At 42.2% G+C, this 13,857-nt stretch overlaps 1 protein-coding gene and 1 long non-coding RNA gene across 4 annotated transcripts in view; one reads left to right on the top strand and one right to left on the bottom strand.

Annotated features, from left to right (window-relative positions):
* Window positions 1–13,857, top strand: part of LOC134220208 (uncharacterized) — a 189,533-nt gene that overhangs the window by 120,535 nt on the left and 55,141 nt on the right. The window lies entirely within an intron of this gene.
* On the bottom strand, window positions 3,569–7,782 carry LOC134226690 (uncharacterized). The gene is made up of 3 exons (XR_009983541.1): window positions 7,488–7,782; window positions 3,891–4,186; window positions 3,569–3,808 (listed from the first exon to the last, which is right to left on the bottom strand). It is a non-coding gene; the product is annotated as an uncharacterized LOC134226690 (long non-coding RNA).

Here is a 13,857-nt window from a genome sequence, read left to right as displayed (position 1 = left end):
CATCATGTATAAGCGGGTAATCGCTGCTGAGCCTCCTTGGAACACGTAAGGCCTTGCGTCTGGCTTTAACAGCATGCCGAGGTTTCTCGGTCCACCACCTATGTGCTCGACAGCCGTGACGGCCACTGGATTCGGCGATAGCTTGTAGGGCGGCGGCGAGAATCGTGCCAGTTGACTCGGTGAGCGACGAGGTAGATTGGTCCGCGCAGACAGATGACATAACACGCTCGTACTCCTTCCAATCCTCTTCACCATATTTCCATCGGCGCCTCTTGATGCCCACAGGAGGGGAGCGTTGGTGGAAATCTGCAGCGGGTAGTGGTTATTACGATACAGATCGGTGCCAGCTTTCCAGGGGAAGCGCGGCAGAATGGACCTACTTACAACTTGACTGGGTAGTGCACCAAACGAAAACGCGTCTGCACAATAAGAGGATTAGTGCTGAGTGATCAAATTCCTGTGAAATTTTCTCTGAATTTTCTCTCACAAATTCCTACGGTTATTTCTCCTGGCATCTTTATGGTAATTTTTACGAGAATTCCATCCTAGGATTCCTTCGAAAGTTCCATCGAGAGTTCCTGCGTAATTCCTCTGGGAACTAATGCGGAAATTTTTCAGCGAATAATCCACAGAGAATTTTTGTACAAATTCATCCGAGTTTTTGGAGAAAAATCAACAGAAAAAATTTGGAAGGCTCCGCAGTTATTTCTTGTGTAATTTTCCCAGAAATGTTCACAGGAATTGCAAAAAAAATATTTTTTTAGATACTGTCATTGATCTTCTTGCAGGGATTTCTAGAAGAATTTCTGAAGGAAATCCCTCATAGAGGAAAAAATCCAGTGGAATTTTCGGGCTCCCACAAATCTTATGTACCAATACCAATAACATTTTTTTTTGTGCATTTTGGGGACCCCACAAAATGTCGGCTCCGAGGCTTCCGGCTAAATCCGGCCTTGTTCAAACCCCACTTTAATAATTGAGAACCTGTAATCAAATGTCACAAGGTCAAACTATAATATGACACTCTCTATGAAAACAATTCTAATCCATTGGCATTTCTCACTGAACATTGTCACCATCACACAGCATCAACGCAGCTAGCGTATAGCCTGGGTCACCCAGCATCCAATTAGTTTAATGTGGTGCAGCCAGCGCACCACGGTGCAGCCCGGGCTGTTACCTCTTGAATACACCCCAAGTTGAATGACGCCCTACAGACGAACTGCTAACTAATTAACTCGATGCTAGGGGTTGCTAGTAATGCTAGTTGATGGTTAGTAACTGCGAAAGTAAAAGTTACTACACCCACAGACGGTGTGCTGCCGTGATCAGGTAAAGTGACCTATCCGCCGGTATGTGATATAGCAATTTTACAATTTCAACTAAAAATGCTTAACTTAACGAATGGCGTATACGCCACTTTGTCTGATTCCGGCAACTAAGTAAACGCAGCCATGATCGTTTTTGTTGTTCAACAAGCTGAAAATGGGTTTCAGTTTAAACATTTGTTTTCCTTTACAGCGTCAGCGCAAAGAGTTTAGTCGCCGTTCGTCGGTCGCTTACGAAAAAAACACACCTATACCGACTGTGGGACACATCCACGACCCATGATAGCCGTTAATAAGCTGCGCATTAAGTGCCGCAAAGGTGCAGTTTGGTTTGGATATGTAGTCGTCGGCAGCACGTATAATCGTCCGCGCGCCGGCCGGGATCGTGATTAACTGCCATGAACCGAAATAGAATACAACGCTTTTGTGGGCCGCTACTTGATCAGAAACAACCACCGCATCGGGGCACCTAATGCAGATTTTGAATTTATGGAAGTCTACGGTGAGTGCATGAGAGGTATGCACTAGAGGCACTGACTGATCGAAACGCCATCCGCCTGTTGGTTGATAATTGTTTTTGGGTTGGTTGTACATAAATTGTGGTTTCACTGTTCTTTGCGTCTTATGCCTCGAGTTTCCGTCATCATATAGATGATAGAATGCTAATTTTCATTAGTGATGGTCTTATGTTTTCCATTGAAAGAAGAATGAAGGTCTCGGTTTTTTGAAAACTGTGTTACTCTTGAGGTCGTAGGACGTTGCACGACTTTTACACACTATAAATCACAGACTTCTGCGAAATTATTATTATTTTACAGGTTATCAGTAATTTTGAGAATTGAACAATGCCAGAGGTTTCGTCCGACACCTCCGCCATCGTCAAACATGGCTGCCGTCGAACAAAGCCACTGCCTTCGCTAAGAAAGCCATCCGTCGGACGAAACCTTCGCCAGCGCCAAGCAAGCCTGCCGTTGTACAAAACCTCCGTCATCGTTAAATAAACTTTCTGTGGACAAAGTCTCTGTCATCGTCAAGAATACTGCCTTCGGACGAAACCTCCGCTATCGTCCAGCAACCCTGCCGTCGGACAAAGCCTCTGCCATAGCCCAGTAAGCCTGCTATCGGCAAAGCCACCGTCATCATCAAGCAAGCCTGCCATCCGACAAAACCTCCACCATCATCAAGCAAATTTTCTCCGGACAAATCCTCCGCCATCGCCAAGCAAGACTACCGTCTGACGAAACCTGCGCCATCGTCAAGTAACCCTGCTGTCGGACAAAGCCACAGCTATCGTTAAGAAAAATCTACCGTCGGACAAAGCCTCCATCATCGTCATGCAAGCCTGCCATTGGATAAAGTCAACGCCATCGTTAAGACAGCCTGCTGTTTGACAAATCCTCCGTTTGTAATTGGAAAAGGCTCTACCAAACAAAACTGCCATCTGTGGTAAATCACCTCAGCCTATTCCGAGACCCCTTTTTTCGTCTGCCGGAACGATTTCGGGTCTGAAATCTAACATCGAGGGCGTCATCAGAATTAGAATGCCAATACGATACTCCGCGCGATCGCACCTAGTGCTATGGTAATCAACGTTCGAGCCAAGGGTTTTTTTGTTTCATTTGGTCAGTCATATTTTACTCATCACTTTTTGCTATTCGAAGTAGTATTCAAATGTTTGATAAATTTGTTTAGATTTTTTGGACGCATTTCCCCTCGATATCTTCTTCCTAAATGTGTCTATAGATGATGATGAAGATAAATAATGAAAACGATTAGCTTTCAATGAGCGAGCAAGATGCGAACCTTCATCTTCTGATCCGACCTAATGTTGAGTTGTGATTGTGGTGTGTCGCAATTTACGTATTTATTGCGCATAAACGATGGTCATTGTTTGGGAGATTGGATTTTTATCTTTTTCGTTTTCCGAACGTGTACAGATAGGCTGTACTTTCTTTTCAAAAAGCGATTAATTGGCTATGTGTGTTTGGGCATGTGTTGTATCACAATAAGCTGCATCCAACAAGAATCCCATGTTTTGTCTATTGATATTAGTTGCTGCTTTAAAAAACTTGCTTCAAACTGTTTATGTTTCTACTAATTTTGAAAGAAAAAACTCTATTGGCCCTAGTTGATCATATCGGTTCTTATTTTCAATCTCATTAACCCAATCCCACTGCCACAATGCAAACGCAGTGCTGGGTATCTCATCAACTGTCCTAGCTCTTGATTTTATTAGTTCCAAATTCCGGCATTCCACACTGTCATACTTCACCCCCCAGTAATGTTTGAAGTTGCGTAAACACCCAAAATGTAGAGCGCGTGCATTCCGTCCCGATGCAACTCCAAAGCTGCCAGATAAGCCAACAGAAACTGGTGCGAATTTCTTGGTAGACAATTTGATGCACCTGGCACGGGACGTGAGGAGGAGTGATGATGGCATTGCACGGCTCCAAGCATCTATGCGATGAACAGTATTCACACTGTAATGAGATAATCGTGCCGAGCATAATGGATTGATTGAATGAAATAAAAACGGTTTCGGTTATTTGGCATTTTACTCACTTTTAAGAGAGAGAAAAAAAGAAAATTACGTCACTTGGACATCCATTGGCATTGATCGTTTATAACAAATTCCTTCTTTTTGTGGGAATGGTCGATCAAACTGTGTGATTAATCGTGCGTCCATCGTTAGTTTGTTGCTGTGAAGTTTGAAATTTAAACTTGAACTGCATTGTTCACCTCACCCTTCGGCATTCAAAGTTTGACGATCGGCTTTATGCTGGTTGTATATGAAGTAAGAAGCAAAGACAGCATGGATTCAACGAACTTGACAGAGTCACCAGAAGAGAGGGATTTTCCTAAGGTTGACCAAAAGACACGAATCAGATTTTCACGACGAGTGATACCAAATTGTTTTTGGAGAGATCTTCGAATTTCTTAGGAAAATCTAATAGGTATCCGAAAATTTTATTGGAAATTGCCTGGTAAATTCCTATAAAAATTTCATCCGAGATTCCTTCTCAAAATCTTACGGATTTTTCTTTGGAAATTTGCTCGATAATTAATTTTGAAATTTCTTCAGGATTTTCTTCGATAGTTTTTCCTTTCTCATACACCAAGGTTGAACGAAAGGGCTATATATTCACTTTCAAGACGATTTTGTGATAGAATATCTGGAGACTCATAGTGTTATATACCAATTGACTTAGCTCGACGAATTGAGATGATGTCTGTCTGTGTATATGTGTGTGCGTGTGTGTATGTATGTACGCAAAATAAAACTCACTCATCTTTTAAGCACTTGATTGATTCCTTTTGACATTCCTCCAGGGATTCCTTCTGAAAATTCTTTGAAAAGGACTTGGTGTATGTGTGGGTGTGAGAGAGACCTTCCATTTCAGTGTATAATGAACTCAATATTTGTCATCCACCCCTGCGCATAATGCACTCAATGAGTGCTACCGCAACAGCGCCTTTCAGACAGACAACCTTAACGGTCTCCTCTTTTTCGAGTGCTGACCGCCATACAGGTAAGATGTGCGACAGCGTCTACTCAGGTGGATCCTTTTCGGCTTCCATTTTGGATATTCACAATGGCGACCGTACGACAGGTGTTGCGATATTTGCGCAACATCAATTCAGAACCTTTTTCCGAAAAGGATCCACCTTGAGCAATCAGGCAAAGATATATTTTTTTTAACCCATTTCCCGGTGAAAGCCATTCAAAAGAAGAATCGACTAAAGAGAATTCTATTTTTGTAACGTCGAACAAAATGGCGAAGTGAAAAATGTGCTAACGTGTTGAAGTAAACCTTTGTATAAAAACGAACTAGTACAATCGTGTATAAAAGAAGAACATAGTCGCCTATTCTGAAAGCGGATACTAGTATCGCGCACCAAGCGGACATAAGTGTCGCGCACTTAACTGCGGATCGAAGAGATCGCGCATCACGCGGACAAAAATTGTCGCGCACTCCAATAGCGGATCAAAAAGATCGCGCATCAAGCGGACAAAATGGTCGTGCTACCAACAGCGGATCGAAAAGATCGCGCATCAAGCGGACAAAATTGTCGCGCACCCAATAGCGGATCTTAAAGATCGCTCATCAAACGGACAAAATGGTCGCGCAGCCAACAGCGGATCGAAAAGATCGCGCATCAAGCGGACGAAATTGTCGCGCACCCAATAGCGGATCTTAAAGATCGCTCATCAAGCGGACAAAATGGTCGCGCACCCAACAGCGGATCAGAAAGATCGCGCACCCACCAGCGGATCAAAAAGATCGCGCATCAAGCGGACAAAATGGTCGCGCTGCCAACAGCGGATCGAAAAGATCGCGCATCAAGCGGACAAAATTGTCGCGCACCCAATAGCGGATCTTAAAGATCGCTCATCAAACGGACAAAATGGTTGCGCAGCGAATGGCGGATCAGAAAAATCGCGCATCATACAAACGAACACTACCTTGCATTTAATACCGAACCGAAAAGATCGCGCATCAAGCGGGTAAAATTGTAGTAAATCGGATAAAATTTTGCAAATGCCAAGATCAAAACATACATTTATTTCGAACAAACATACCATAACACGAATTCTGCCTCGATGCCCTCCGATTCTCTTTGTTTTGTTTTTTTGGTTACCGTATAATACTATCACGAATACTTGTCGCTTTCATTACAGAGAGTGTTACATTGAACTGAGTGTGCTGAGTGCAAGCCAGTCGAAATGGCAAACGAAGGCAAATATGTCCGACCAGTCGGTTCCCTATCCGAAGAGGGAGAAATTTTGAACGACGAGGAGGAGAATTTGATCGTCGGTGGCGACTCAGCTAGCAGGAATACGTCTACAGACCATCAAGCCGATTCAAACAGTGATAGTGCTGACGACACCAGTAGCAGCTCAGACAGCGAAAATTACGTTTCTGACATCGGTGACAGCAACACCACAGGAAAGGTCACGTGTATTACTAGCCCATCACCAGGCACAGCTTCTCAGGCTTCGAACTTCATCGAATCTCATCTCATTCCTGAAACTGTCTCGGTTGGAAATACCAGTAGCGATATAACAGAACAAGCAAGAAACACGGAACGAATGGACCGGATGGAAAAATGATCGCTGGCATAAATGAGGCTTTGATGCGTTTTCAGCCCACACCCAGAACCACTCCCAGTGAAAATCAGGACAACAGCTGGAACCTATCCAACGATGTCAATTCTTGCACAAACTCCAGCGGAAGTAACTCCTCCAGCATTCGATGGGAACATATAAAACCGTTTCCTAGTGGCATCGCTGCCAACAAAATGTGGGAGGACTGGAACCGCTACCTCCAAACTTTCGACCTTGCAGCTCCGCCCAGCAACATGAATGACCCGGTAAAAAGGACACAATTGCTGTTTCTCTCAATGGGTAATGAACTACAGGAGATAATTAAAGCTGCTAAACTACGACCAAGCTTGACCAACTCGGACTGCTATCGAATCTTCGTCGAAAATATCAAATGCTACTTCCGTTCGATGACAGACACTGCCGCCGAACACGAAGCCTTCTCTAGAATGAAGCAAGAGAACGGCGAGGCCGCAGTCGCTTTTCATGCGAGGCTAATGTGCAAGGTGCGCTCGTGCAACTACAGCACAGAAGACGAAGATAGATTCGTACGAGCACAGTTACTAAGTGGATTAAAAAACCGGGAATTGGTTAAGCAAGCCCGCACATACGGATACGAGACTAATTTTATTGTCCAGTCAGCGACGAGAGATGAGGCATTTCAAGCCGAGACAAACCGCCCGGACCCTTTCGAAGTCAACAGACTACATCGTTCCAAGTCGTACGATCGGAGTAATCGTAAGCGGCCAAACGCAAGCTCTAGAAATATGGAGACATCGAGCAAACGAATTCGTGGAAATACACCGACCCAGTGGACAGAAGAACGCCGTTCCAGATGTGCGCGATGTTTCCTGTACAGCCATCGTAACGGGCAATGTCCGGCGCTAAACCGTAATTGTAACAAGCGTGGGAAGCGCGGACATTTTGTTGCAGCATGTCGCCAGAAACAACTGAACACCATGCAGTATGATCGCAGAGAAAGATCCATGGACAGTACATCATCGAGAGAACACGAATACGAGAATTCCAAGCAGGTACTTAAAGAATAATCTTACCTGACGATGTTCACTTCTTTATCTTTTGTTTTGTTCTAATAAAGTTGAATTCATACTGATACACATATTCTTGATTATTATTGAACGCAGGAAGTAAATGCACTATCCTTAGATGACGTCTTGATAGACTGCTCTGTCGGATCTTCCAGTCCTATAAGCTTTTTGATAGACTCGGGTGCTGATGTGAATATCATTGGTGGGAAAGACTGGGAACAGCTTGAACGCGAGACCACACAAGGCGTAGCAGCGATTGAAATGATTGGCTGTAATTCAAGGAACAAATTCCACGCATATGGATCACAGGATCCGATAGTCATCGAAGCTAAAATCAATACCATTAAACCATGTTCACCGGAATTGATCAAACCTGCCATCTTTCACGTCGTACTTAGAGGAAAAGATCTCTCCTTGGACGGTCTACTGCAAGCGACATGGGACTGCTACTTATCAGCAACAGCGTGAACAGCTGTGGAAATCGAAGGAAATTTTCCGATAATGCCAGGCGTAAAAGTGAAGTTTAGTGTCAACTCGAATATTCCACCAACTAAAAACGCCTACTACAATGTGCCAGCAGCATACTGGTGAGTGAAACCATATTGTAACAAAAATACTTTTAAAACAACATGTTATAAAAAATGATTGAGTAAAAGGTACATCAATGTAATAGAATCGTCTTTGATAAAATTTACAGAGAAGCCGCAAGGCAAAGACTGCACGAAATGGAATCGCGCGGAATAATTGAAAAGGCCACTTCCGCTCCGACCTGGATAAGTGGCATGTCCGCTGTGGCCAAGGGGAGCAACGACTTTAGGCTCGTAGTCAATATGCGCGCTCCCAATCGGGCCATAAACCGTGAATACTATAGGCTACCATTGCTCGATGAGATGAGAATAAAACTTAACGGCGCCAGGTTTTTCTCTAAACTTGATTTGAGTAACGCCTTTACCATCTCGAGTTATCAGAGGAATCACGAGACCTAACTACATTCCTAGCCGAAGATGGGATGTACAGGTTTACTCGCCTCATGTTCGGCGTTAATTGCGCGCCTGAGATCTTTCAGCGGGAGATGGCTCGCATTCTGAAAGACATCGATAACGTCATTGTATTCATAGACGACATTCTCATCTTCTCCGATTCGCTGGAAGGTCTTCGAGCAACAGTTGCTAAAGTGCTACAGATCCTGAAAGATAATAATTTGACGTTAAATATGAAGAAATGTGAATTTGACCAAACCAGGTTGAAATTCCTCGGCCACGAGCTTGATTCCGATGGGTTCCATATCGATCATGAAAAGACCAAAAGTGTACGCAGCTTCAGAGAACCTACGACACTGTCAGAACTCCTTAGTTTTTAGGGCTCGCGTCATTTCTCAGTCCTTATATTGCGAATTTCGCAAAGATCTCGAGCCCACTATGGAACGCTACTACATCGAAGTCGTGGTTATGGGATCACGAACAAAGCGAGGCATTTAAGTTAATCAAGCAGCGGATTATAGAATGTACGATATCATTAGGTTTCTTCTCTGAACACGAAAAGACCGTCCTATATACCGATGCATCACCGGTTGCTTTAGGAGCTGTCCTGATTCAAGAAAGCGATAATCATGATTCAAGAGTAATTAGTTTCGCGTCAAAGGCCCTAACACCTACCGAAAAAAAGTATCCACAAAACCAAAGGGAAGCCCTAGCGGCGGTTTGGGCAGTGGAACATTTTTCGTACTTCTTGCTCGGTAGACGCTTCACGCTCCGTACTGACGCTCAGGGAATTACTTTTATTCTTAACCGCACAAGAGAAGAATCTAAGCGAGCACTGACACGGGCCGATGGGTGGGCACTCCGATTAAGCCCGTACAACTACGACGTTGAGTACGTCCGCGGTAGGGAGAACATCGCAGATACATCTTCGAGACTCTACAATGGAGAAGATGAGTCTTTCGATGAAGAAACGAGTCCGTGGGAAATTGCGACGTTAGAAGCGAACGCCGTTGAATTCTTGACGGAAACGGATATCAAAATCAAAACCAGCGAGGACGACGTGCTATTGAGGGTAATAAGCGCAATCGAATCAGGGATTTGGTCTAAGGATCTGCGAAAATACCAACTGGTTGGGAGCGATTTGGCCATCCAAAACGGAATCGTCATCAAGACAGGTTGCGCGGTAATACCCTTGTCTCTTCAAGTACGAGCCTTGGAAGTTGCGCACGAAGGTCATCCATCCATTGCCAAGATGAAAAGCATTATGCGGCAACGCGTATGGTGGCCTGGCATGTCGGGAGATACTATGAAGTGGGTTGAATCATGTAAAATATGCTGCTTAAACGGAAAACCGGAAAAGCCTACACCGATGGAGAGAGTGTTTGCTCCAAAGACCGCATGGGAGTCCATCGCAATCGATTTTAATGGGCCGTACATAAAATATGGTGGCATTCTGATCTTAGTTATAATTGACTATAGATCTAGATTCATCATCGCTCGGCCTGTAAAGTCCACAAAATTTGAATGCGTACGGAAAGTTCTTGATAGTGTGTTCCAACAAGAAGGCTATCCAAAAGCTATAAGAACAGATAATGGGCCGCCGTTTAATAGTACTGACTTTGCGGAATATTGCAAACAGCGGGATGTAACACTCACATTCTCTACACCTCTTTTCCCGTAGTAAAACATACTTGCAGAGAGGTGCATGAAATTGATAAATAAGGCTATGTGTACTGCAACCTGTAATAACACTAATTACATGGACGAACTAAAAAGCGCCATCAATGCTCATAATGCTGCCGAGCATATCGTAACTGCCGTACCACCTGAGGAAGTCATGTATGGCCGCAGAATCAAGCGAGGATTACCCTTGATCCATCGCGGCACTTCAACATTTGAACCAAATCAGCTGGAACGCAAGGACCTTGAAGGAAAACTGAAAGGAAAACAACGAGAAGACGAGCGACGCAGGGCACGGAAATGTAGGGTCACTCCAGGAGACCAAGTGGTGATTGAGCGACACAATCGCACAAAAGGAGATCCGCGGTTTTCTCCTACACGGTATACTGTCGTCGAGCAACGCAATGGTAGTCTGGTCCTGAACAGCGAAGATGGAAAACTGGCTAAGCGGCATGTGTCACAAACCAAAAGAGTTGGTCAATGGCGTGAACAGAATGAACAAAATGAGCCTGGGATTTCCAAAAACGTCGTCCACCGAAATGACAAAACACAAACAGGCACTTCTACAACTCGACCGACTCGCGATAAGAAGACACCTTCGTTCATGAAAGATTATGTCCGTATGGTTGACAGAGAATAAAAAAAAATCAAAAACTGCAATGTAATAATACCAATAATCAGAATTCATTTAGTTACTCAGCTCCTTTTACATTACATATAATAATAAAGTTGTTATTTATCCAAGCATCAATGACTACAGCTGTTACTAAGGTGACGAAAAGATAGATTTTAAAGCGTATTAGTAATTTGGAAAATATAAACAAAAATCGATGACGTATATAAATGCACGGTCTTGAACGGGAGCACGCTTCACCGTTACACACACACAGTTATAACTATCGTAATATTGTAAAAGTTGTTATTCCTCCCGTTCGAAGGTGATTATAGAATGAAGCCCGTGGTGAATTTCAAATTCACCACACGTTTATTTACATACATTTCGAAAGTTCAAATCTGGCATAATCAGGGCTGCCATATATACAGATTTATCTGTATTTTACAGATTTTTTAACCTCAATACAGACTTGATACAGATTACAGATTTTATACAGATTTTTCAAAAACAATACAGATTTGTACAGATTTTTAGTTATTTCAAATGTTATCATCCCTATAAAAATGAAATACGGTTTGCTATAAAACTATCACTCCTGTCTTCAATGGTTCACCACATGTATTTAACTGACAGCGAATCACCACGATTGCTTTAATTAATATTTTAGTGGCTCTCCGTTGTGGTTCATTATAGGTCTACTGTGATGCTTTCAAATCTATTGGATATTGCCTTTCCATAATTGGCCGGGTTTCTACCAAACCGCACCAAGCGGTTTTTTGACTACCTTGTGATCTTTCGTTCGAAAAAGGAAAAGAGGAATCATTTCATATCAATTCATACGAAAATTTTGAATATCCTAAGTTGTTGGGATATCCGATCAAATAAATTTGCTAAACGAAAGCTTGGACATATACAAGGAGAATTTTTGTTTGGCGCTTGGTGCGATTTGGCAGAACCCCTAGTACCATTTCACTGCCACACATAAAAACCATTTTTTGAGGTGTGACTGCTTTCTTTGTACTTCGTAAACTCAGTTGAGTTTCAGATAGAGTACTGTTATTTCTAATTAAATTGATTGGGTCTCAAAAAACGAAGTCATACATTTTAAAGAAGTTTGGAATATGTGAGTTTATAAGGTAGTTATTTTTTTTTTTCCTGAGACCATTCTATTACTCTTTGACCTCATGTATCTCGTTGACTGCTAAGTTCGTTGGTGTGCCTAGTATCCATCAGTATCAGTATCAGTATCAGTAGATCTTTCACAGGCACACTGGAAAATTTTATTGCCATTGTGCTATGTTTATCTACAGTCAAACCTCCATGAGTCGATGTTCTATGACTCGATATCGACTCATGGAAGCAATTTTTTCCATATTAAAAAATATTTTCTGGGTTACTATGATGGTCCCTTACAACAGTTCTCCAAGGATTTTATATTCCACATCTCGATTTTTCCATGAGTCGATGGTCCCTTCAATATCGACTCATGGAGGTTTGACTGTATCACAATTTTATGCAATTGTGTTATAAGAATCAGTTGATTGGGCATGCATAAATGGTAAGATATAGCAATTTTTGCGTAATCGGGTTTAGTAATCGTTATTTGGGCATTTTTTGGGCATGTTAAGAAAAACTCAATGAAAATGTTATCTAAGGCTGTGAACCATTCCACCGATTCGTTTAACTTTTAGTTAAAATGTGACAGTTCAGTGGTTATTTCGCCGTGGTTAAAAATAACCCTGCTCCGGAGCATGGTTAGATTTGACAGTTCGATAGTTAAACTTTGTTCGCGAGAAAATTGGCGCCAAATCCATTTCGTTCCGAATAACTATCAATCTGTCAAAACTCAAATGGGTCGGCTTCGGAGTAAAAATTTAACCACGATGGGAAACTAACCATCGAAGTGTCAAATTTTAACTAAAAGTTAAACGAATCAGTGGAATGGTTCACAGCCTAAGTAGATTACATACAATCATCCTAATCGATATTCTGTATAATTAAAAAAAAAATTTTCCCTCGAATACAGACAATACAGATTTTTTAAGATTGCCAATACAGATTTACGAAAAAATCATCTGACAGCCCTGGGCATAATAGTTTTCGTACAGTGCCGAAAGTCAAGTTATGATTGTTCAGCATTACTAAGCAAACGATCTAACATTATTTCAGACCTATACGCGTTATGGTTCTTTCATCTCGTGCTCTTGAAAAAAATATTGGAAAAGCACGTGGTTTACAAAATGGCCGATTTCTGGCTTTATTGTATAATCATCTTAATACTTTACCCAGAGTCTATTATATATAGAGTTACGCAAAGAGTGAAGCCAAATCTACCTATTGAACTGTCAAACCGTCTACCTATCGAGCAAAGTAAACAAATGCTTCTTGGTAAGGCGGAAGTATTGTTATCGCCTGATGATTATTATGGGGAATTAAAACTCATGAATTGAAATGTATTAGATTTGTTCTAGAAACAGCTTCAAAAAACTTCAATGCACCCCCAATAAAGTTGCAACAAGAAACTCATGTGTTTGCACTCTGTAGGTGACTTTGGTTATCGAATTAAAAAGCTTTAGAAGTGATCACTCCCGTGAAGTCACTTGAAGGGTTGAACAAAAATGAAAGTTTTCAACATAATAACAAGAGCATCATTCAGAATAAGAGTAAGAAGATCCTCTTTGCGCAACTCTATATAATAGACTCTGACTTTACCGTGAAATTTGATTGTCAGATGAAAAGGCCTTTTCCTGACATTAAAGTGGAAACGGTTAAATAAATCTACTCCAAATTAAGATCAAATAACCATGAAAATTCTTGAAAAGGCCTTTTGAGTTGGGTATTTGCACGCTGATTGCATCTTACCAAATTTGAGAATATTTTAAGCAGATTGCGCAGTTCGCTCACATTTATTTTGACATAGGACTACGTCTTGTTTTTTTTTTGTTATCTATTTATTTATTTATTCAGACTAAGGCCGAAGTGGCCTGTGCGGTATATAAGAGTCTCCTCCATTCGGCTCGGTCCATGGCTACACGTCGCCAACCACGCAGTCTACGAAGGGTCCGCAAGTCATCTTCCACCTGATCGATCCACCTTGCCC

The sequence above is a fragment of the Armigeres subalbatus genome, chromosome 3 (genome assembly GCF_024139115.2).
Source record: "Armigeres subalbatus isolate Guangzhou_Male chromosome 3, GZ_Asu_2, whole genome shotgun sequence".
Lineage (NCBI taxonomy): Eukaryota > Metazoa > Arthropoda > Insecta > Diptera > Culicidae > Armigeres > Armigeres subalbatus.
This window is presented reverse-complemented; position numbering and strand designations above follow the sequence as displayed.